General features: G+C 44.0%; 1 protein-coding gene across 3 annotated transcripts in view; it reads right to left on the reverse strand.

Moving 5' to 3' along the window:
* The window catches only part of shdb (Src homology 2 domain containing transforming protein D, b), a 303,397-nt gene that overhangs the window by 21,118 nt on the left and 260,485 nt on the right, over positions 1 to 21,794 (reverse strand). The window contains exon 8 of one of the 3 annotated variants that reach the window (XR_015751866.1): positions 856 to 1,044. The exons of the other annotated variants lie outside the window; for them this stretch is intronic. The gene's annotated coding sequence lies outside the window, so the exon portion shown is untranslated. The remainder of the gene's footprint in view (positions 1 to 855; positions 1,045 to 21,794) is intronic. 3 annotated transcript variants of the gene reach the window in all.

Here is a 21,794-nt window from a genome sequence, read left to right on the forward strand (position 1 = left end):
CACTGATATCTCAGAGAGTTGTTAGTCTATATGGGGACTTCAGAGCTAGGGGTAAGGAGAGACTATTTATTAATTACAAGAGTGAGAATTTAAAAACCAATGTAATTTCCTAACTGTGTTGCCATGGAAATTATGGTTTGTGATATATTTCCAGAGAACGGACCTTACCATAATAATACCAACTGTCAACATACCAAAGCTGAATGAGATTCACTCTGGCCACCGTAACTCTGCAATGGTCCCTAATTACTCATGGTAATGTGGAAGCTAATTACTCTGGATGAATCATAGAATGCCTACAGTGCAGTAGCAGGCCATTTGCCCACACCGACCCTCCTAACAGCATCCCAGCCAGGCCCACCACATCTCTGTAAAACTGCATTTCCCATGGCTAATCCTCCTAGCCTGCACAACCTGGCACTCTATGGGACAATTTAGTACGGCCAATCAACCTAACCTGCCTGCCTTTAGACATGGAGAGAACATGCAATCTCCTCAGACAGACATCTGTGGCTGGAGCTGAACCTGGGCCCTTGGTGCTGTGAGCCATCATGCCGCCCTATTACTTGAAATATGAAATGGAAGCAGAAAATGCTGCAGCAGAACAAGCAGTATCAGTTATCAGAAAATAGGGTTAATATTACAGGTTAGACTTTTCATTAAAACTGGGAGAAATGAGACGTTACATTTTCAGCAAGTGAAAGGGTGCGGGGGTTGGGAGAAGCGCAAAAGGCAGAGTCTGTGTGTTGGGGTGATAAGATTAAATGACAAAAGTGTATCCGGTACAAAGCTAAAATGTGGTAATAGGATAAGGAACACAGCAAAAGATGCGTCTCAGTGTTCATCATTACAGACCTGGCACATAAGCTCTCTCTCTCCACAGATGTTGTCAGAGCTGTTGCATATTTTCAGCATTACTTCATGAATCACTTTCCGATTGCTTGGTTTCAATGGTTTTTTTTTAAAATGGAGCATGCTTTATTGTGTAAATCACAGAAAATAAATTCATTTGTCTCTCCCACTGTTGCCTGTTGACATCACCAACTGTAAAATAAACAAATGCCTTGCTTCAATGAACCTGATCCTTACTCATTTTTCTTTTGAACAGCAGCTGTTTTATTTCAGGGCTGCTGTCCCCTGGCTGCTTCAGTAAAAACCATTGATGCAACAGTCTCAGACCCTCTACATGCAGTCCTGAGCTCAGGAAAATTCCAGAGACCTCTGTCAGCAAAAACAAAACACGCCAGTGCGTCGCACACGAGAAAACTATAGGGGATTTTGGAAATGAGTTATAAAACTTCACCCCATGTGGGTCAGGGTTATCTGGGGAGGGCTAAGAGAGGTGTGGGCAACACTGTGGTATAGTGGTTAGCACTGCTGCCTCACAGCGCCAGAGACCCGGGTTCAATTCCTGCCTCAGGCGACTGACTGTGTGGAGTTTGCACATTCTCCCCGTGTCTGCGCGGGTTTCCCCCGGGTGCTCCGGTTTCCTCCCACAGTCCAAAGGTGTGCAGGTCAAGTGAATTGGTCATGCTAAATTGCCCGTAGTGTTAGTTGAAGGGGTAAATGTATGGGTGGGTCGCCGCTTCGGCGGGTCGTTGTGGACTTGTTGGGCTGAAGGGCCTGTTGTAGCGCAAGCTTACCTGCGTAGGTTTTTTTTCCCTATAAAAGCGCGCAGGAGAGGAACCCGAGGCACTACAGAGGTAGTGCCTCCCACCCTCCCTCCTCCTCTAACCTAATAATAAGACCCGTTGTGGTAAGTAGGTAAGTGCTGCATTTTGCTTGTTCTATTCTTTAGACCTAGTTTTTTTTTAAAAGGTTAATTTTAGAGGGATGGCAGTGAAGGCAGTGCAATGTTCCTCTTGCAACATGTTTGAGGTGAGGGATGCCATGGTCGTCCCTGCTGATTACACTTGCAGGAAGTGCACCCATCTCCAGCTCCTCCAAGACCATGTTAGGGAACTGGAGCTAGAGTTGGATGAACTTAGGATCATTCGGGAGGCAGAGAGGGTCATAGATCGGAGCTTTAGGGAAGTAGTAACTCCAAAGACTGCAGACAGATGGGTGACAGTGAGGGGGACTGGGAGGAAGCAGCCAGTGCAGGGACCCCCTGCGGCCTTTCCCCTCAAGAACAAGTATACCGTTTTGGATACTTGTTGGGGGGACGACTTACCAGGGGTAAGCAATGGGGTTCAGGCCTCTGGCACGGAGCCTGTCCCCGTTGCTCAGAAGGGAAGGGTGGAGAAGAGCAGAGCAATAGTTATTGGGGACTCAATAGTTCAGGGCACAGATAGGCGGTTTTGTGGGGGCGAGAGAGACTCACATTTAGTATGTTGCCTCCCAGGTGCAAGGGTACGTGACGTCTCTGATCGTGTTTTCCGGGTCATTAAGGGGGAGGGGGAGCAGCCCGAAGTCGTGGTCCACATTGGCACCAATGACATAGGTCGGAGGAGGACTGAGGATGTTAGGCAGGCTTTCAGGGAGCTAGGTTGGAAGCTCAGAGTTAGAACAAACAGAGTTGTTGTCTCTGGTTTGTTACCGGTGCCATGTGATAGAGAGTTGAGGAATAGGGAGAGAGAACAGTTAAATGCGTGGCTACAGGGATGTTGCAGGAGGGAGGGATTCCGGTATCTGGATAACTGGGGTTCTTTCTGGGGAAGGTGGGACCTCTATAAACAGGATGGTCTACACCTGAACCTGAGGGGCACTAGTATCCTTGGGGGGAGGTTTGCTAGTCTCTTGCGGGGAGTTTAAACTAACTCTGCAGGAGCATGGGAACCTAGACTGTAGCTTTAGGGTGCAGGACCTGGAGTGTAGGGAGGTTAGGAACATGGCATCAATCTCAAAGGAGGGTGCATGTAAACAGGAAAGTGGCTTGAAGTGTGTATACTTCAATGCAAGAAGTATACGAAATAAGGTAGGTGAATTTGCAGCGTGGGTTGGTACCTGGGATTTCGATGTTGTGGCTATTACAGAGACATGGGTAGAACAGGGACAGGATTGGCTGTTGCAGGTTCCAGGGTTTAAATGTTTTAGTAGGGTCAGAGGTGGGGGTAAAAGAGGGGGAGGTGTGGCATTGCTTGTCAAAGATAGTATTACAGCTGTGGAAAGGACGATGGATGAAGACTTGCCATCTGAGGTAGTTTGGGCTGAGGTTAGGAATAGGAAAGGTGAGGTCACCCTGTTAGGAGTTTTCTACAGGCCTCCTAATAGTCCTAGAGACGTAGAAGAAAGGATTGCGAGGATGATTCAGAAGAAGAGTGAAAGTAATAGGGTGGTTGTTATGGGGGATTTTAACTTTCCAGATATTGACTGGGAAAGCTATAGCTCGAGTTCGTTAGATGGGCCGGTGTTTGTCCAATGTGTGCAGGAGGGTTTCCTGACACAATATGTAGACAGGCCAACAAGAGGTGAGGCCATACTGGATTTGGTTCTGGGTAACAAACCAGGCCAGGTGCTAGAATTGGAAGTAGGTGAGCACTTTGGAGACAGTGACCACAATTCGGTGACTTTTACTCTAGTGATGGAGAGGGATAAGTGTGCACTGCAGGGCAAGAGTTATAGCTGGGGGCAGGGAAATTATGATGTGGTGAGGCATGACCTAGGATGCATGGCTTGGAAAAGTAGGCTTCAAGGCATGGGCACAATTGATATGTGGAGCTTGTTCAAGGAGCAACTATTGAGTGTCCTTGATAAGTATGTACCTGTCAGGCAGGGAGAAAAGGGTCGTGTGAGGGAGCCGTGGTTTAATAAGGAATTGGAATCCCTTGTTAAATGGAAGGGGGCAGCCTATGTAAAGATGAGGCGTGAAGGTTCAATTGGGGTGATTGAGAGTCATAAGGTAGCCAGGAAGGATCTGAAGAGAGAGCTAAGAGCAGCAAGGAGGGGACATGAAAAGTCCTTAGTTGGTAGGATTAGGGAAAACCCTAAGGCTTTCTATAGGTATGTCAGGAATAAAAGAATGACTAGGGTAGGAATAGGTCCAGTCAAAGATAGTAGTGGGAAGTTGCGTGTGGAGGCTGAAGAGATTGGGGAGACACTGAATGAATACTTTTCGTCAGTATTCACTCAGGAACAGGACATTGTTGCCGATGTGAATATTGAGTCACAATTAATTAGAATGGACTGCTTTGAGGTATGTAGGGAAGAGGTGTTGGAAATTCTGGAAAGGGTGAAAATAGATAAGTCCCCTGGGCCTGATGGCATTTATCCTAGGATTCTCTGGGGAGCAAGGGAGGAGATTGCAGAGCCATTGGCCTTGATTTTTATGTCCTCGTTGTCTACAGGAATAGTGCCAGAAGATTGGAGGCGAGCAAATGTGGTTCCCTTGTTCAAGAAGGGGAGTAGGGATAACCCTAGTAACTATAGGCCGGTGAGTCTCACTTCTGTTGTGGGCAAAGTCTTAGAGAGAATTGTAAGGGATAGGATTTATGAACATCTGGATAGGAATAATGTGATCAAGGATAGTCAGCATGGTTTTGTGAAGGGCAGGTCGTGCCTCACAAACCTTATTGAATTCTTTGAGAAGGTGACTAAGGAGGTAGACGAGGGTAAAGCGGTAGATGTGGTGTATATGGATTTTAGTAAGGCGTTTGATAAGGTTCCCCATGGTAGGCTACAAAAAATACGGAGGTATGGCATTGAGGGTGAGATGGAGGTTTGGATTAGGAATTGGCTGGCTGGAAGAAGACAGAGGGTAGTAGTTGATGGTAAAGGTTCATCTTGGAGTGCAGTTACTAGCAGTGTTCCGCAAGGATCTGTTTTGGGACCATTGCTGTTTGTCATTTTCATAAATGACCTGGAGGAGGGGCTAGAAGGTTGGGTGAGCAAGTTTGCAGATGATACGAAAGTCGGTGGAGTTGTTGACAGTGAGGAAGGATGTGTCAGGTTACAGCGGGATATAGATAAGTTGCAGAGCTGGGCAGAAAGGTGGCAAATGGAGTTCAATGTAGGTAAGTGTGAGGTGATTCACTTTGGTAAGAGTAACAAAAAGACGGGGTACTGGGCTAATGGTCAGATACTTGGTAGTGTGGATGAGCAGAGGGATCTTGGTGTCCATGTACACAGATCTCTGAAAGTTGCCACCCAGGTAAATAGTGCGGTGAAGGAGGCATATGGCGTACTGGCTTTTATTGGTAGAGGAATTGAGTTCTGGAGCCCTGAGGTCATGTTGCAGTTGTATAAGACTCTGGTGCGGCTGCATCTGGAGTATTGTGTGCAGTTTTGGTCGCCATACTATCGGAAGGATGTGGAAGCACTGGAATGGGTGCAGAGGAGGTTTACCAGGATATTGCCTGGTATGGTAGGAAGATCGTATGAGGAAAGGCTGAGGCACTTGGGGCTGTTTTCATTGGAGAAAAGATGGTTTAGGGGTGACTTGATAGAGGTGTACAAGATGATTAGGGGTTTAGATAGGGTTGACCATGAGAACCTTTTTCCACGTATGGAGTCAGCTATTAAGAAGGGCCATAGCTTTAAATTAAGGGGTGGTAGGTATAGGACAGATGTTAGGGGTAGATTCTTTACTCAGCGAGTCGTGAGTTCATGAAATGCCCTGCCAGTAGCAGTGGTGGACTCTCCCTCTTTATGGGCATTTAAACGGGCATTGGATAGGCATATGGAGGATAGTGGGCTAGTGTAGGTTAGGTGGGCTTGGATCGGCGCAACATCGAGGGCCAAAGGGCCTGTACTGCGCTGTATTTTTCTATGTTCTATGTTTTCACACTGTAAGTAATCTAATCTAATCTAAAAAACTACAGACTGGGAAGGATGACAATGAGGAGCAGGTGGATGCTTATATAGAGTCATAGAGTTATACAGCATGGAAACAGACCCTTCAGTCCAACTTGTCCATGTCAACCAGATATCCTAAACTAATCCAGGCCGACTTGCCAGCATTTGGCCCGTATCTCTCTAAACCCGTATTCATGTAACTATCCATATGCCTTTTTAATGTCATAATTGTACCCACCTCCACCACCACAGAGGAACCCCGATTATCTGAATTTCAGATTATCTGACAAGATCGCAAGGTCTTGATGCTCGGCTAAACTATGTTATACAGCGTTCAATTATCCGGAATTCAATTAACTGAAATTAACTGCCTGCCTGTATCCTTCAGATAATCAAGACTCCTCTGTACTGTAGAACCTCAATTATCTGAACGAGATGGGCGGGGATTCTTTTGTTCGATAACCGATCTGATCTTAAACACGTGGTATGTTATGAGTGCTGGTTATCTGAACATTTTTCAGTATCTGACATACACACCACAATGCCGTTTAACTGATAACCGAATGCTGAGTTACCTAATGCCATTCTTACGGGACCCTCAGATCTTGTTCGGATAATTCGAAATTCAGAAAATTGATGTTCGGATAATTAAGTTGTACTGTACGCACCGCCCTCTGTGTGAAAAAGTTGCCCTTCGGTCCCTTTTAAATTTTTCCCCAAGCTCTCTAGTTTTGGACTCCCCTACCCTGGGGATAAGACATTGGCTGTTCACCCTATCCTTGCTCCTCCTGATTTTATAAACTTCTATAAAGTCACCCTCAACCTCTGATGCTCCAGGGAAAACAGCCCCTATACCCTATTCAGCCTCTCTCTACAGCTCAAACCCTTTAATGCCGGCAACATCCTTGTAAATCTTTGTTGAACCCTTTCAGATTTCAAAACACCTTTCCTATAGCAGACAGAATAGAATTGAACACGTTATTCTAAAAATGGCCTCACCAAAATATCTTACAAAAATACAACACCTCATATTTATCAAAATTAAGTTCCGCCTGCCATTCCTCAGCTCATTGGCCCATCTGATCAAGGTCCTGTTGTACTCTGAGCTAACCTTCTTCACTGTCACTACACCACCAATTTTGGTGTTGTCTGCAAGCTTATTAACCATACCTCCTAGATTCACATTTATATAAATGACAAAAAGCAGTGGAGCCAGCATCGGTCCTTGCAGCCTCCAGTCTGTAAAACAACCATCCACCACCAATCTCTGTCTCCTACATTCAAGCCAATTTAGTATCCAATTGGTTAGTTTCTCCTGGATTCCATGTATTCTAACCTTGTTAACCAGTCTGCCATGCGGAACCTTGTCGAATGTCTTTTCGACGATGTCTATCGCCCTGCCTTCATCAGTCTTCTTTGGTAATTCCTCGAAAACCTCAATCAAGTTAGTGAGACCCCCTTTCCACTGACACACAATCACAGGGCTTCAAGTAGTTAACAGCACCTTCGAGTGTCAAAGGCCAGTCTTCCATTCAGTCAAATACAGCAGAGGTTCTGTCTCCACTGCCTCAGATACTGCAATTTGGTGCTATAGTAATATGGGCACTGCTGTATAAAACGCAAAACCATTACAGGACTGTTGCAGGTAAAGTTTCTAACTCCCGAGGATTATCATGGAGACTCCAAGAATTAAAGATTAATCATACCATTGTCATTACCACAAAAATCATTCATAAGACTGTAAGATGTAGGAGCAGAATTAGGGCATTTGGCGCATTGAGCCTATTCTGTCATTTGATTGCGGCTGATATGTTTTTCAATCCCACCTTCTCCCTGTAATCCTTGATTATTTACTCATCAATCTATCTCTGTCTTACAGACACTTAAAGACTTGTGTAGTGACAGACACACAGCCTTCTGCAACGATTATTACCACGATTCACAACCCTTTCACTGAAGACATTCCTTCTCACCTCATTTCTAAAGAGACATCCTTTCATCCTGAGGCTGCGCCTTTGGGTCATAGTCTCTCCTAATTGTGGACACATCTCCTTGATCCAAGCCTCTTCATTGTACCCTCCAGATACCATTCACTTAAAACAAGTGGCTCATTTTCACTGATTATTTGCAAAGCAATGGAGACAGAAGCGGAGGAGGACTGCAGTCGGGTCAGGGAACCCTAACCCAGTTTGACTGGATGAGGAGAGGGGCTGGCACATTTGTACAAGGCCATGTGATGAAATCTCCAGGAATATGTTCAATCAGATCTCTGTGGATCACATGACCCGACCTGAGTGATAGTCCACAATCAAGAGTGCTTGGCTTATTCTTCCTTAATGAGGCCACTGCAGCCTTCAGTAATGCTTCTAGACTTGCTCCAGATTGAGAGTACTTGTAGAGGCATAGAATGGTTAAACATTAGGAGACTATTTAGCCTTACTCATTGCTAGAGCAGTGTTGCTGGTCCCACTCACCATTCTATTTCGCCTTAGCTCTGCCAATCATTTTGTTTCCTGCAGATGCTTGTCTAATTTCCTTTTGAAAGCCAAGTTTGAACCTGCCTCCTCCACACTGTCAGGAACTGAATTCCTAACTAGTTATGTTACAAGGTCTTCTTCATGTCACCTACGTTACATTTATCGAGTAAGCGTTTCTGAATTAGGGGAAACATGCCAACTGGTTCTCTCGCCTTTGTGTGTAACCAAAGGCGATTCTGGGTAATGCTGCTGGGTCTTGCCATTTAATAAGGGAAGTTAATTGTTATTGGAGGGGACCATCATTTTCTTGGATGTGTGGTCATTTAAAATAAAGTGCATGGCTGATATAGGGAGAATCATGTGATTATCTGCATTCCAGGAATTTAAAGCTGCCTAGGCTCTCTCTCTGAGGCAAGGTTGGCAAGAATTTGTGGAATAATATGCAAAAGGCAAACAGGGAGAAAAGCTAGATGAGCGATGACAATGGAAAACGAGACACCCACTTAAGAATGGTTGTGGAGAGTGATGTAATGTCTCTCTCAGGCCTTGTAAGTACTCCATGATTCATTCCCGCCAGAGGCCCACATATAGCTGGATGCGCAATGACCTAATCTCTACTTATTCATTTGTAAACCTGTACCATATATTAACCTTGCCATACTCAGCAGATGGATGCTAAAATGCTTCTATTTCAAATTGTTCATTCATCCTCAAGGCAACACAGATGAACGAGCTTTTGGGATAAGCCAATGATGTGTTAAAAGTACATGCTGCCCCATAATTAACCAAAAGATGACTTTGAAATTTAATGTTAACAGATACAGCTGATTTTTTTTTGAGTTGGGAAATCTTCCTCCCATACCATCCTCCTTACTGACCTGAATATTGATTCAAGTAATTAACTGTGATATTTCTTGATACCACCCACAGCTATATGGCAGCCAGCTACTTCAGCAACAATATAGTTTCTGGAAAAACCCAGCTTGTCTCCATGTGAGAAACCTACCTGCAGATAATTGCTAAATGAAGGAACATGCTTGTTCCAACCTGGGGTTGAAGATGCATAGCAAAATGTTCAAATGGGTTGGAATAAGGAAGGGCCAACAGCCGCATAATTTCTGGTTTAACAAAGAAATGCTTCACTTGGATTAAACACAGGAACATAGAAAACAGATGCAGGAGTAGGCCATTCGGCCCTTCGAGCCTGCTCCATCATTCAACTTGAACCCGGCTGGTCATCCAACCCAGTACCCTGTTCCTGCTTTTGCCAAATACCCATTGATCCCTTTAGCCTCAAGAAGTCCACATTATAGAAAGGGAAGTGCTGGATGTCTTAAAAAAAAACATGGAGGTTGATAAATCTCCACAACCTGATCAAAAATATTCCAAATGTTGTGGGAAGTTAGGAAAGAAATTGAGGGCCCCCTAGCAGCCCCTAGCATTTGTATTAACTACAGCCATGGTTGAGGTACTGGAGGACTGGAGGGTGGCCAAAGTTGTGCCTTTATTTAAGAAAGGCTGTAAGGAGAAGCTTGAAAACTATAGACCAGTGAGACTGACATCAATGGTAGGTCAGATGTTAGCGGGGATTCTGAGAGTTAGGATTTACATGCATTTGGAGAGGCAAGGACTGACAAGAGATAGTCAGCATGGCTTTGTGTGAGGGAAGTTGTATTTCACAAGGTTGATTGACTTTTTGTGGATGTAACCAAAAAGATTCATGAGAGCAGAGCAGTAGACATTTGTCTACGTTTACTTTAGTAAAGCGTTTGACAAGGTTCCACATGGTAGACTGATTAGTAAAGTTAGATCACATGGGATTGAGGGGGAGCTTCCCAATTGGATACAAAATTGGCTTGATGGTAAGAGACAGAAGGTGGTAGTTTTTCGGACTGGAGGCCTGTGACCAGCGATGTTCTGCAGGGATCAGTGCTGGGTCCACTGTTGCTTGTCATTTACATAAATGATTTGAGAGAGAATTTATAAGGCATGGTTCATAAGCTTGTGGATGACACCAAAATTGCTGGTAGAATCGATAGTGAAGAAGGTTATCTAAGATTACAAAGGGATCTTGAACAATTGGGCCAATGGGTTGAGCAGTGGCAGATGGAATTTAAAGACGTACAGTGAAGTAAGTTTGCAGATGACACCAAAATTGGAGGTGTAGTGGACAGTGAAGAAGGTTACCTCGGATTACAACAGGATCTTGATCAGATGGGCCAATGGGCCGAGAAGTGGCAGATGGAGTTGAATTCAGATAAATGCGAGGTGCTGCATTTTGGGAAAGCAAATCTTAGCAGGACTTATACATTTAGTGGTAAGGTCCTAGAGAGTGTTGCTGAACAAAGAGACCTTGGAGTGCAAGTTCGTAGCTCCTTCAAAGTGGAGTCATAGGTAGATAGGATAGTGAAGAAGACATTTGGTATGTTTTCCTTTATTGGTCAGAGTATTGAGTACAAGAGTTGGGAGGTCATGTTGTGGCTGTACAGGACATTGGTTAGGCCACTGTTGGAATATTGCATGCAATTCTGGTCTCCTTCCTATCAGAAAGATGTTGTAAAACTTGAAAGGGTTCAGAAAAGATTTACAAGGATGTTGCCAGGAGGATGTTGCCAGGGAGAAGCTGAACAGGCTGGGGCTGTTTTCTCTGGAGCGTCAGAGGCTGACAAGTGACTTTATAGAGGTTTACAAAATCATGAGAGGCATGGATAGGATAAATAGACAAAGTCTTTTCCCTGTGGTCGGGGAGTCCAGAAGTAGAGGGCATAGATTTACGGTGAGAGGGGAAAGATATAAAAGAGAGCTAAGGGGCAACTTTTTCACACAGAGGGTGGTAGGTGTATGGAATGAGCTGCCAGAGGAAGTGGTGAAGGCTGGTACAATTGCAACATTTAAAAGGCATTTGGATGGGTATATGAATAGGAAGGGTTTGGAGGAATATGGGTGAGTGCTGGCAGGTGGGAATAGATTGGGTTGGGATATCTGGTTGGCATGGACGGGTTAGACCAAAGGGTCTGTTTCCATGTTGTACATCTCTATGACTATATGATTTGGATAAATGTGAGATACTGTATTGCATTTTGGTAAAATGAAGAAGTGCAGGTATTATATAGTTAATGATAGGGCCCTAGGTAGTGTTGTCAACCAAGGGGTTCAGATACATAATTCTTTGAAAGTTGCATCATTGGTAGACAAGGTGAGTAAGAAGGTATTTAGCACGCTTGCCTTCATTGTTCAGACCTTTGATAAAGGAGTTGAGGATAGGATGGGACATCATATTGAGGTTGTACAGGATGTTGGTGTACAGAGTACTGTGTACAGTTCTGGTTGCTCTGCTATCGGAAAGATACTATTGCATTGGAGAAGGTTCAGAAAAGATTGACCAGAATTTTCCCGTGACTGGAGGGTTTGAGTTATAAGGAGAAGCTGGATAGGCTGGGACTTCTTTTTACTGGATTTAGGAGGTTAAGGGGTGACCTTGTAGAGGTCATGAGGGGCATAGATAAGATGAATAGCACCCTTTTTCTGAGGGTAGGGGAATTGAAAACTAGGGGTTATATTTTTAACGTGAGAGGAGAAAGATTGAAAAGGGACTGGAGGGGCAACGTTTTCGTACAGAGGGTGGTTTGTATGTAGAATGAACTGCTAGAGGAAGTGACATATGCAGGTTCAGTAATAAGACTTAAAAGACATTTGGATAGGTACATGTATAGGAAAGGTTTAAAGAGGTAAGTGCTAAATGCATTCAAGTGGGACTAGTTTAGCTTTGAAATTTGGTTAGCATGGATGAGTTGGACCAAAGGGTCTCTTTCGGCGCCGAATGACTGTATGTCCCTAGGACTATGTCTATTTCCTTCTTGGAAACAATCAGCATTTTGGCTTCAACTGCTTTCTGCTGCCGAGATCTCCACAGACTCCCCTCTCTCCGGGTGAAGAGATTTCTTTTCACCTCAGTCTGAGGTGGCCTACCCCGTACCCTTGAACGTGATGCCTGTCTCTGCATTAACTGTGAATCAGCTATTTACAAAGTACTTTCCAAATGTCCAGTTACTTATTCCATGATTTTGGACTGTTGCAATGCTCCAGCAGGCTAAGAACACCACCATGGCTTTACCTGAACTAAACAGATCTAGAATGTGTGAGATTCCATGTCAGTAGCATCTCAGAGCTAGCACTCTTACTGATTTATTTACCTGTTCAAGTCCTATTCCAGAGACTGCAGGCCTAAAATGCATTCCTGGGCAGATTAAAGAAGTCATTGAATCCACACAGTGCAGATAGAGGCCATTTTGCCCAACAAGTCTTCACCGACCTTCTGAAGAGCATCCCACCCATCCTATCCTGCAACCCCTTATTTACTATGCTAATGCACCTAGCCTGCACAGCCCTGGAGACGATGGGGTGATTTAGCATGACCAACCCAACCAGCCGGCTCATCTTTGGATTGTGGGAGGAAACCAGAGCACCGGGAGGAATTCTACGCAGACACAGGGAGAATGAGCAAAATTCCATACAGTTTCCCAAGGCTGGAAATGAACCCAGATACCTAATGATGTGAGGCTGTAGTACTAACCACTGAGCTACCATGCTGTCCTTTATTTTCTTGTTATTTATAGAATTCCTATCATACCAATAGAGGCCATTTGGCCTCTTGCATCTGCACCGACCCCTTCAAAGAGCATCCCACCCAAACCCACAATCCCACCCTATCCTCATAACCCCACATATACCATATCTAAAACCCTTAACCTTACATCCCTGGATACTATGAAGCAGTTTAGCAAGGCCAATCCAACTAACTTGCGCATCCTTTTGGACTACAAATGCAGAGAGGTATCAAAACTCCCAATTCTTTAAACTGCCCTTTAAGTTGGGAGCCACGTAGGGTGATTCACAAAGAATTGAGGAAACTGCATGTTCCTGAGGCAGGCAGGCTGGGCTGTAAAACTTGCCTCAGAGGCACCAGCACTATGACCAAACATTAAAAAATATAATATGAACTGTTCCCCAGCTCTCACCCCGATATACTCCCCATGCTTTATTAATGTCCTCTCATATCCCCCTTTGACCCTTATATTCTGCTAAGCACCTGTGCCCTCTACCCATCTGGATGGTCACTGAGATTGCCTATGCCACCCAAGCCCCTTTACCCATTGCCATTGCTCCTCCATCTCCTTATGTTAGTTTAGTGTGTATTTCCACACACCAGCCTTTCTCTTTAACTGACTATGCCAACTTATCGACCATCCACAAGTATCCATGCACTTTGGAGAAAAAATAAACTTCTATTATTTAATATTCGATATTGCAGACAACACTTTGTTGGGAAAAGCATTATCATTTATAAAACTGTATTTTCTTGGATCTTGACACCTCTTGACAGGCCTTAATATATTTGATAATTCTTAACGGGACCTGACAATTTTGACAAGTTTGACAGATCTTAACACTTCTTGATGGGTGTAGCGATTTGACAATTTCAAGGTGTTGTGCATCTTTGAGGCACAGTCTTCTCTAATGTTAATAATACCAGCCATGCAAGATTTGGTAAGGTATCACTGTGGCTCAGCGGTTGGCACTGCTGCCTCACAGTGTCAGAGATCTGGGTTCAATTCCACCCTCAGGCAACTGTCTGTGTGGAATTTGCACATTCTCCCCTTGTCTGTATGGGTTTCCTCTGAGTGCTCTGGTTTCCTCCCACAGTCCAAAGATTTGCAGTTTAGGTGGATTGGCCATGCTAAAGTGTACAGGGTTGTGCAGGCTAAGAGGATTAGCCGTGGGAATTGCAGGGTTACAGGGATAGGGTCGGGGGATGCAAATTTCTTTGGAGGGTCAGTGTGGACATGATGAGCTGAATGGCCTGATTACTGACTATAGGTATGATCTCTAAAAAGGTATCTGAGGCCCATCCAGAGGTGCCCTGTGACTATACCCACAGTAGTGTCAAGCTCTCTGAAGAGTATCCCGGACCATAAATGCATTAAGATCAGAATTGCTGTTAATCAGTTTAATCTCCACACTCTGAGTTGCAGAGGGCAGAAATTCCAGAATTCCATACAAATGGAGACAGCTGGTCATTTAAATGGCCTGTGTGCATGTGGAACCTGAGCCAGCTTAGAGTCATAGAGATGTACAGCACGGAAACAGACCCTTCGGTCCAACTCGTCCATGCCGACCAGATATCCCAACCAAATCTAGTCCCATTTGCCAGCACTTGGCCCATATCAATCTAAACCCTTCCTATTCATATACCCATCTAGATGCCTTTTACATGTTGTAGCTGTACCAGCCTCCACCACTTCCTCTGGTAGTTCATAAAAGCACCACCCTCTGTGTGAACATATTGCCCTGAAGTTCCCTTATTTTTCCCCTCTCACCCTAAACTTATGCCCTCTAATTCTGGACTCCCTCACCCCAGGGAAAAGACATTGTCTATTTACCCTATCCATGCCCCTCATGATTTTATAAATGGGAAATGTCAGGTTTGGGGAGGCACTTGTGATTTCAGGCTAGCTCGGTCACATCAGACAGACTCCACAACCCAGCAGAAATCTTGGTCTTCTTCTAGATTGAGTGAAGTGACGAGGTGCTGCACTAATAGAGGGGCTGTCTTTTGGATAGGGGGCCTCTCTCACCCTCTAAGTTGGGTACAATAAATCCCATGGCACTATGTTGAAGCAGCAGTCAGATCTCCGTTAGCCTGGCCAACATTTATCCAACAACCAATGAAGATTAAAAACACCCTCTCGGCAAAAAAGACACTGAGCTTCCAGTTGCCTGCCCCTTCAACACAGCCCCCTGTTCCCTGGCTGACATCTCTGTCTCAGGCTTGCTGCAGTGCTCCAGTGAAGCTCAGTGCAAGCTTGATGAACAGCAGCTCATTTTCCGCTTGGGGACCCTGCAGCCTTCTGGACTCAATATCGAGTTCAATAACTTTAGGGCTTGAGCTCTCCCCTGCCTTTACCCCAATCCCTACACATCAGGCCTTATTTTTTTTTCTCTTTTCTTTTTTTCTTCTTGTTTTATTTTAGTGGAGAGTCCGTCACACACTGATCCAGCTCCCTCAGAGGCAGCTCTCAGAGTGAGCAGAACCTCTGACACTCCTGGTTTTTCTTGCCCCCACACTACTGCCTAGCAGTGGTAGACAAGGCCTTGTTATCATATAGTGTGCTATTACTCATTGTTAGCCACTAACAATCCTCATTAATAGCTTATTCACTCTCCCGGCCAGATCCTTATTCACTCCTTTGTCTGTCCAACTGTTCTTCTCTCTCTTTGGGCTCTATTCCCACCTGCCATTTACTCCTTACACCCTCACCTAACCCTATGTTGTGCACACAAAGTGACATTTTCCTAGCTACCATCAGTTTTGAGGAACAGTCACTTGAAACAAAATGCTAACTGTGATTTCTCTCCACAGATGCTGCCAGACCTGCTGAATCAATGTAGATTATTTGCTTGTTTATTTCACTACTATGTGCTCACAAATTCAAAGCCAAATTTCCCTATACCACAATTACTATGAAGCATGGAGAGGTTTAAAACAGCTGACATATATTTTCATCTAGTAGGAACCACTGAATTGTCATCAGAACAAGGAAAGTTCCCCAGGACCTGATGAAATGTATCCCAGGACTTTGTGGAAGGCTAGAGAGGACATTGCGGAGCCCCAAGCGGGATATTTGTATCACTAACAGCCATGGGTGAAGTGCCTGAAGATTGAAGGGTGGCAAATGCTGTGCCGTTATTTAAGAAAGGCTGCAGGAAAATGCCTGGGAACAACAGACTGGTGAGCCTTACATCCATTGCAGGGAAGTTGTTCGAGGGTAGACAGGATCTACAGGCATTTGGAGAGGCAAGGACTCATTTAGGATAGTCAGCATGCCTTTGCATGTGGGAAATCCTGTCTCACAAACTTAACTGAGTTTTTTGAAGAGGTGACCCAGAAAGTAGATGAGGGCAGTGCAGTAGACATTGTTTCCATGGACTTTAGCAAGGCCTTTGACAATATACCACATGGTAGGTTGTTGAATAAGGTTAAATCTCACAGGATCCAGGGAGAGCTAGCCAACTGGATACAAAATTGGCTTGACAATAGAAGGCAGAGGATGGTGGTAGAGGATTGTCTTTCAGACTGGAGGCCTGTTCCCTGTGGTGTGTTTCAAGGATTGGTGCTGGGTGCACTGCTATTCATCATTTATATAAATGATTTGGATGAGAATTTAGAAGGAATGATTAGTAAGTCTGCTGATGACATCAAGGCTGGTGGTATAGTAGAGAGTGAAGAAGGTTATCTGGGAATACAGTGAGACTGTGATCAACTAGGCCATTGGGGCTGAGGAATAGCAGATGGAGTTTAATTTAAATAAATGCAAAGTGTTGCATTTTGGTAAAGCAAACCAGGGTAGGACTTATAGTCAATGGTAGGGCCCTGGGGAATATTATAGAACAAAGAGATCTCGGGTTACAAGTTTGTAGTTCCTGTAAAATGGAGTCACAGGTTGAAGGGCAGTGAAGAAGGCTTTTGGCATGCTAGCTTTCATTGGTCAGAACACTGAGTATAGGAGATGGGAACATTTTGTTGCAGCTGTACAAGACATTGGTGAGGCCACATTTGGAGTACAGTATGCAGTTTTGATTGCCCTACAATAGAAGGGATATTATTAGACTAGAAAGAGTGCAGAAAGAACTTACTAGGATGCTACCTGTACTGGAAGGTTTGTGTTATAAGGAAAGGTTGGATAGGCTGAGACCCTTTTTCCTGGAGCATAGGAAACCGAGGGGTGACCTTATAGAGGTTTATAAAAGTATGAGTGACAGAGATAAGGTAGTTAGCAGACAGCTTTTCCTCTAATGTTAGGGAACACAGGTTTAAGGTGAGAGGGGAGAGATACAAAAGGGTCCAAAGGGGCAATTTTTCACACAGAGGGTGGCGAGTGCCTGGAGTAGGCTTAAACAGATAGAGGTGGAAGCGAGTATAATCTCATCACTGAAGAAACATTCAGACAGGTACATGGATGGGATAGGTATGAGAGATATGGACCAAACACAGGCAAATGGGACTCATTTAAATTGAGAACACTGGGCGGTATGGGCATGTTGGACTAAAGGACCTGTTTTCATGCTGTAAACGTTTATGACTCCATGAAAAATTTGCTGTTATAGTTTTTCTTGTCACATTTATACTATGGCTTGAGGAGGTCTTCATTGCAGAAGGATGTTGAGGCTGGACTATTAAGCACATATTCAAGGTTGAGATAGACAGATGCTTAGTCAATATAGAATGAAAGGTTATGGGGAAAGGGGAGGAAGGAGGGGGTTGAGGATTACTTTATCAGCCTCGATCTCATTGCATGATGGAGAAAATTTGAGGGGTTATTTCAGTTCCTATGTTGTATAGTGTCTGTTCAAAAGAGTTAGTCACAGGCAAAAGAATAACTTTCCATGCTGAAGCTCTGTCAATTCCATGACATTTGCTCCATCTCATAACCCTTTCCTGGCTTGCAATCTGGACCACAAAATGTATGGAGTCATCGCCGAAATTGCAATTATTGGAGAAAACAAGAGAAAGAAAGGATTTACTTCACTTTAAAAGTTTCTAACAACCTTTGGGTATTCCAAAATTATTCAAGTTGAAAAGATATTAATTTAAGCGTAAACGCTATTATGCAGGTAAATACAATGGAAGGAGTTTTCTAGCATTTATTGCTGCTGTGAAACCTTTTTACTAAACAATTAAAAAAAAGGACATATGAAGGAAGAAGTAAAAGAGACTCAAAACCTGTCACTTTGCTGTCCATTTTCACACCATGTCGCTCTTAAAGATCGGTAAGTGTTTGGATAAAGGGACTGCAAATCCCATGCCTCGTATTTGTCCAACTAATGGCTGTCTACACCCCTCTGTAAAAACATGAATATACTTACCCTCAGGACCACAAAGATATCAAAATTGAAATGAATCTATCTGAATGAGATGAGATGCTTATTATGCAGGGTTACCTAATCCATTTAGCAGCCACAGTGTATCTCTCGGTCAGTCTGTCTCAACACACAGATTAAAATCTGCGCTGGATAATCACATTACCCTCTGCCTGTACTTGCTCTGGGATGTTCTCGTTAGGGTTGCAGCAAATGCTGGAATGCCATCACACATGGCAGACAGGCAAAATGGATCCCCTGCTTCAGAGGATGAACTCAGGCTGTTGTACCCCTTCATAATGACATGCCAGAGCGAGCAAAACCAAAGCAACAAATAAGAATGACTTTGTCCCATTCTGCCACTACTCACAAACTGTTTTCAGACTTAGATTTCGAAGTAATAAAGAAACACTATTTAATATACATCAATACTAAATCCTACCATCCATTGTAGTCATAAATAAACCAGACTTTGCTCTCATAGTTACATCGGGTAAAGACCAGTCTAAGTTCTTTGAGTATTCATGCCCATGTGCTATCAATAATCTCCCATTGTGTGCTATTTATGTTCAGTTATGTGCAGCCCTGGGACATCATCACACTGTTATTCCAGGGTCCTGAAGACCTCACTAACAACTGGTGTAGAGAGCAGACTTCATTTATTCCCGAGCACTGTCAATTTTATTGTGGATGACAGTGGAGGTTGGTGAAGACAGCTGCACTTTGCCCACACATGACTGTGTGGGGTCAGGGTAGTTAGAGGCAAGAAGTTACATGAAGACGTGCCCAGAAATGTTTACAACCAGAGTTACCTGCAGACAGTCACTGGGTAAGGTCCTGGTGGGAAGTGGTCACTTGAGGTGAGGTGCTAAAGTCAGCATCAAGAAGAAAAAAACTGAAGGGGAGAAATTCCATTCCTCCTCAATGAGGAACCTCTGCAACTGCTGTCGTCAGTCCTCAGATGTTGTGGATCAGGGTGGCACTCGTTATACTGTAAACTTCAGTCCATAAATGCCTTTCTGTCTCCTGAGGATGCTGACTTTGCTGGGCTCATAGTCTACAGAATGTATTGAGCTCTGGAACTAACCACTGGTGGTTTGTGATTGAGGTAGTTACCTACGATCATTCCTCACTTTTATGTTGAGTTTAAAGGCCCTGTTTAATTATCAGTTTAAACACCAGAAAGGAACATGTTTTATATAAAACGAGGCGGTTTATTGCAGGATAGCAATAAGTACAAGAACATTAGGCAGAGCTAAGCACAATTACAACTACCTGCACTTGTAGCATCTGTTACCATTGAGCCTCCAAGCAAGACTAACTGATTCTCCACAGAGAAAGTGAGGATTGCAGATGCTGGAAATCTGAGTCGAAAAGTGTAGTGCTGGAAAAGCACAGCCAGTCAGGCAGCATCCAAGAAAGAGGAGAGTCGGCGTTTGGAGCATGTGCTTTTCACGAAGAATGAGGGGGTGGCCCAAGGGGGCTGAGAGACAAATGGGAGGGGGTGGGGATGGGGGAAGGTTCTCCACACAAATACTACGTGACATCATCTGATTGGATGGAGCTAATACAATTTCAACCATAACACTTTCAGAAACATTACCTCAGAAAACAGTGACAATCCCTTTGTTCAGAGAAATATGTTTGTAAGGACACTGTACACTTCTGACTTGCCATAGACATGTGACCACTGCTGTATATTGCTTTTGCTTTATCTTCAGCAGCCATTTAATGCACGAGATTAAACACTCTTCAGATATTTTCCCCAAATGGCCAGTCTTTGTTGGGGAATTGAGATAATGGATTAGGTTCCCTACAGTGTGGAAACAGGCCCTTCGGCCCAACAAGTCCACACCGACCCTCCAAAGAGTAACCCACCCAGACCCATTTCCCTCTGACTAATGCACCTAACACTATGGGCAATTTTAACATGGCCTGCACACCTTCGGACTGTGGGAGGAAACTGGAGCACCTGGAGGAAACCCACACAGACACGGGGAAAATGTGCAAACTCCACATAGACAATCACCCTAGGCTGGAATCGAACCTGGGACCGTGGTGCTGTGAGACTGCAGTGCTAACCATTGAGCCACCGTGTTGCGCTAGAATGTGACAGCTGAGCTCAAGCTGATAGCATCACCCATTTGCCAAATTTGCCAAGGTCACTGGATAGGTAATCAGACATTAGAAAGTTGACTGAGCTACATCATATTCTTAGGCCAAGGTATTCAGCAATGAGTGGGGATTGGATCTTGAACCGTCGGGTAATGCCTTGATCCAATGATGAATGTACAGTCAGTTCTGCTTTAATGTGTCTTTCATTAATGTGAATTGGCTATAGTCTACTTCTAAAATGTGAATGTGTAAAACACCTGTTGGCTATGAGGTGATTAGATCATCATTACTTTAAGTGTTATTTGCATTGCACGATTTTTGTATAGCACTGGGTCCCACAGGAATGTGACCGTCGCATTATTAAAGAATAGACTGTATGAGGAAGCTACATAAAGATGTATTTGCGAAACATTCACTGATGAAGCTAGTTTTTATTTTCTTATTCATAAAAGGGATGAATATTGTTTATTATTAGAATAATATTCATTACTCATTGCTGGCTGGAATGGCATTTATTGCCCATTCCTAACTAACTTTGAGGGGTCATGGTGAATGGCCTTCTTGAACCATTTGGTGTCCATACAGCCGCATGCTGTTAGGGGATTGTGCAATGGTAATGCTATTGAATGTCAAGGCGAGACAGCTATTGAAACAAAGCCCTTCGAACAGGCTTGTGGAGATAAAGTTTTTCAGAGATTGTCATTCCTGTTCTTTTACAACTTGTATAAAGCCATTAAAATCAGGTTCAGTAAATCCCTAATGGGCTTGTTATACTATCAGACTTCAAGAGAGGTGGGGTCATGGCAAGAAGACAGAGAACCCAGTGGCACTTTAACAATACGGAAACTGAATAATTTAAAAATCCTTTCTGACTAAAACAAGAGCTGCCTGCATCACAGAAACCTTTATAGCTGATTTTAACTGAGTTTCACATTCTCTGGAGGGCTAACCCCTTGCAATTCCCCAAGAGCCTGAAGAAAAGAGCTGACTATTCTGAGCCTCATGTCAGAAGCCTGTAATGTGTTAATCCACTTACACTGTACTAAATTCACTAACAGGGGTTTTGTGGTTAGAGGCTAGCAATTTTGCCAATTATGCACATTTAGGATGCTTTATACACGTGAAAGAAAGAAAAACAGCACAAAAGCGTTGTGCATGAAAGAGTGTGGCAGGAGAGAAACCCACTGGCCTCTGGCTAATCTACACTAATTAGTCAGGATTAGAAGTTGCATTCTGCAATGAGTACAGTACACAATGGCACACTAAAATCCAGTCAGGAAGTTAGATAATGTCAGAATGCTGACCGGGCTGAGATGTGTGTTGGATTCCATTCCATGCCACACTGTATTGATTTTGATCGGATACTCTCCCACCTCAAACTTAGAGTTTACAGGTTGAAAAAACATATGCTAAATCAACCTGTCTAGACAGATGATGACATATCATCACGGCAGGTGGGGCAAAAACTCTGAAGTGCTGACTCAGAGGTAGTAACATTATTGTGGTGATACTATGGCAGAAGAGATGTATTTTGTCCTGGTTTCTTTCTAT

This window comes from Chiloscyllium plagiosum, unplaced genomic scaffold (assembly GCF_037043375.1).
Source record: "Chiloscyllium plagiosum isolate Xiang-an unplaced genomic scaffold, Cpla_swu_hap1 HiC_scaffold_28, whole genome shotgun sequence".
Classification (NCBI taxonomy): domain Eukaryota; kingdom Metazoa; phylum Chordata; class Chondrichthyes; order Orectolobiformes; family Hemiscylliidae; genus Chiloscyllium; species Chiloscyllium plagiosum.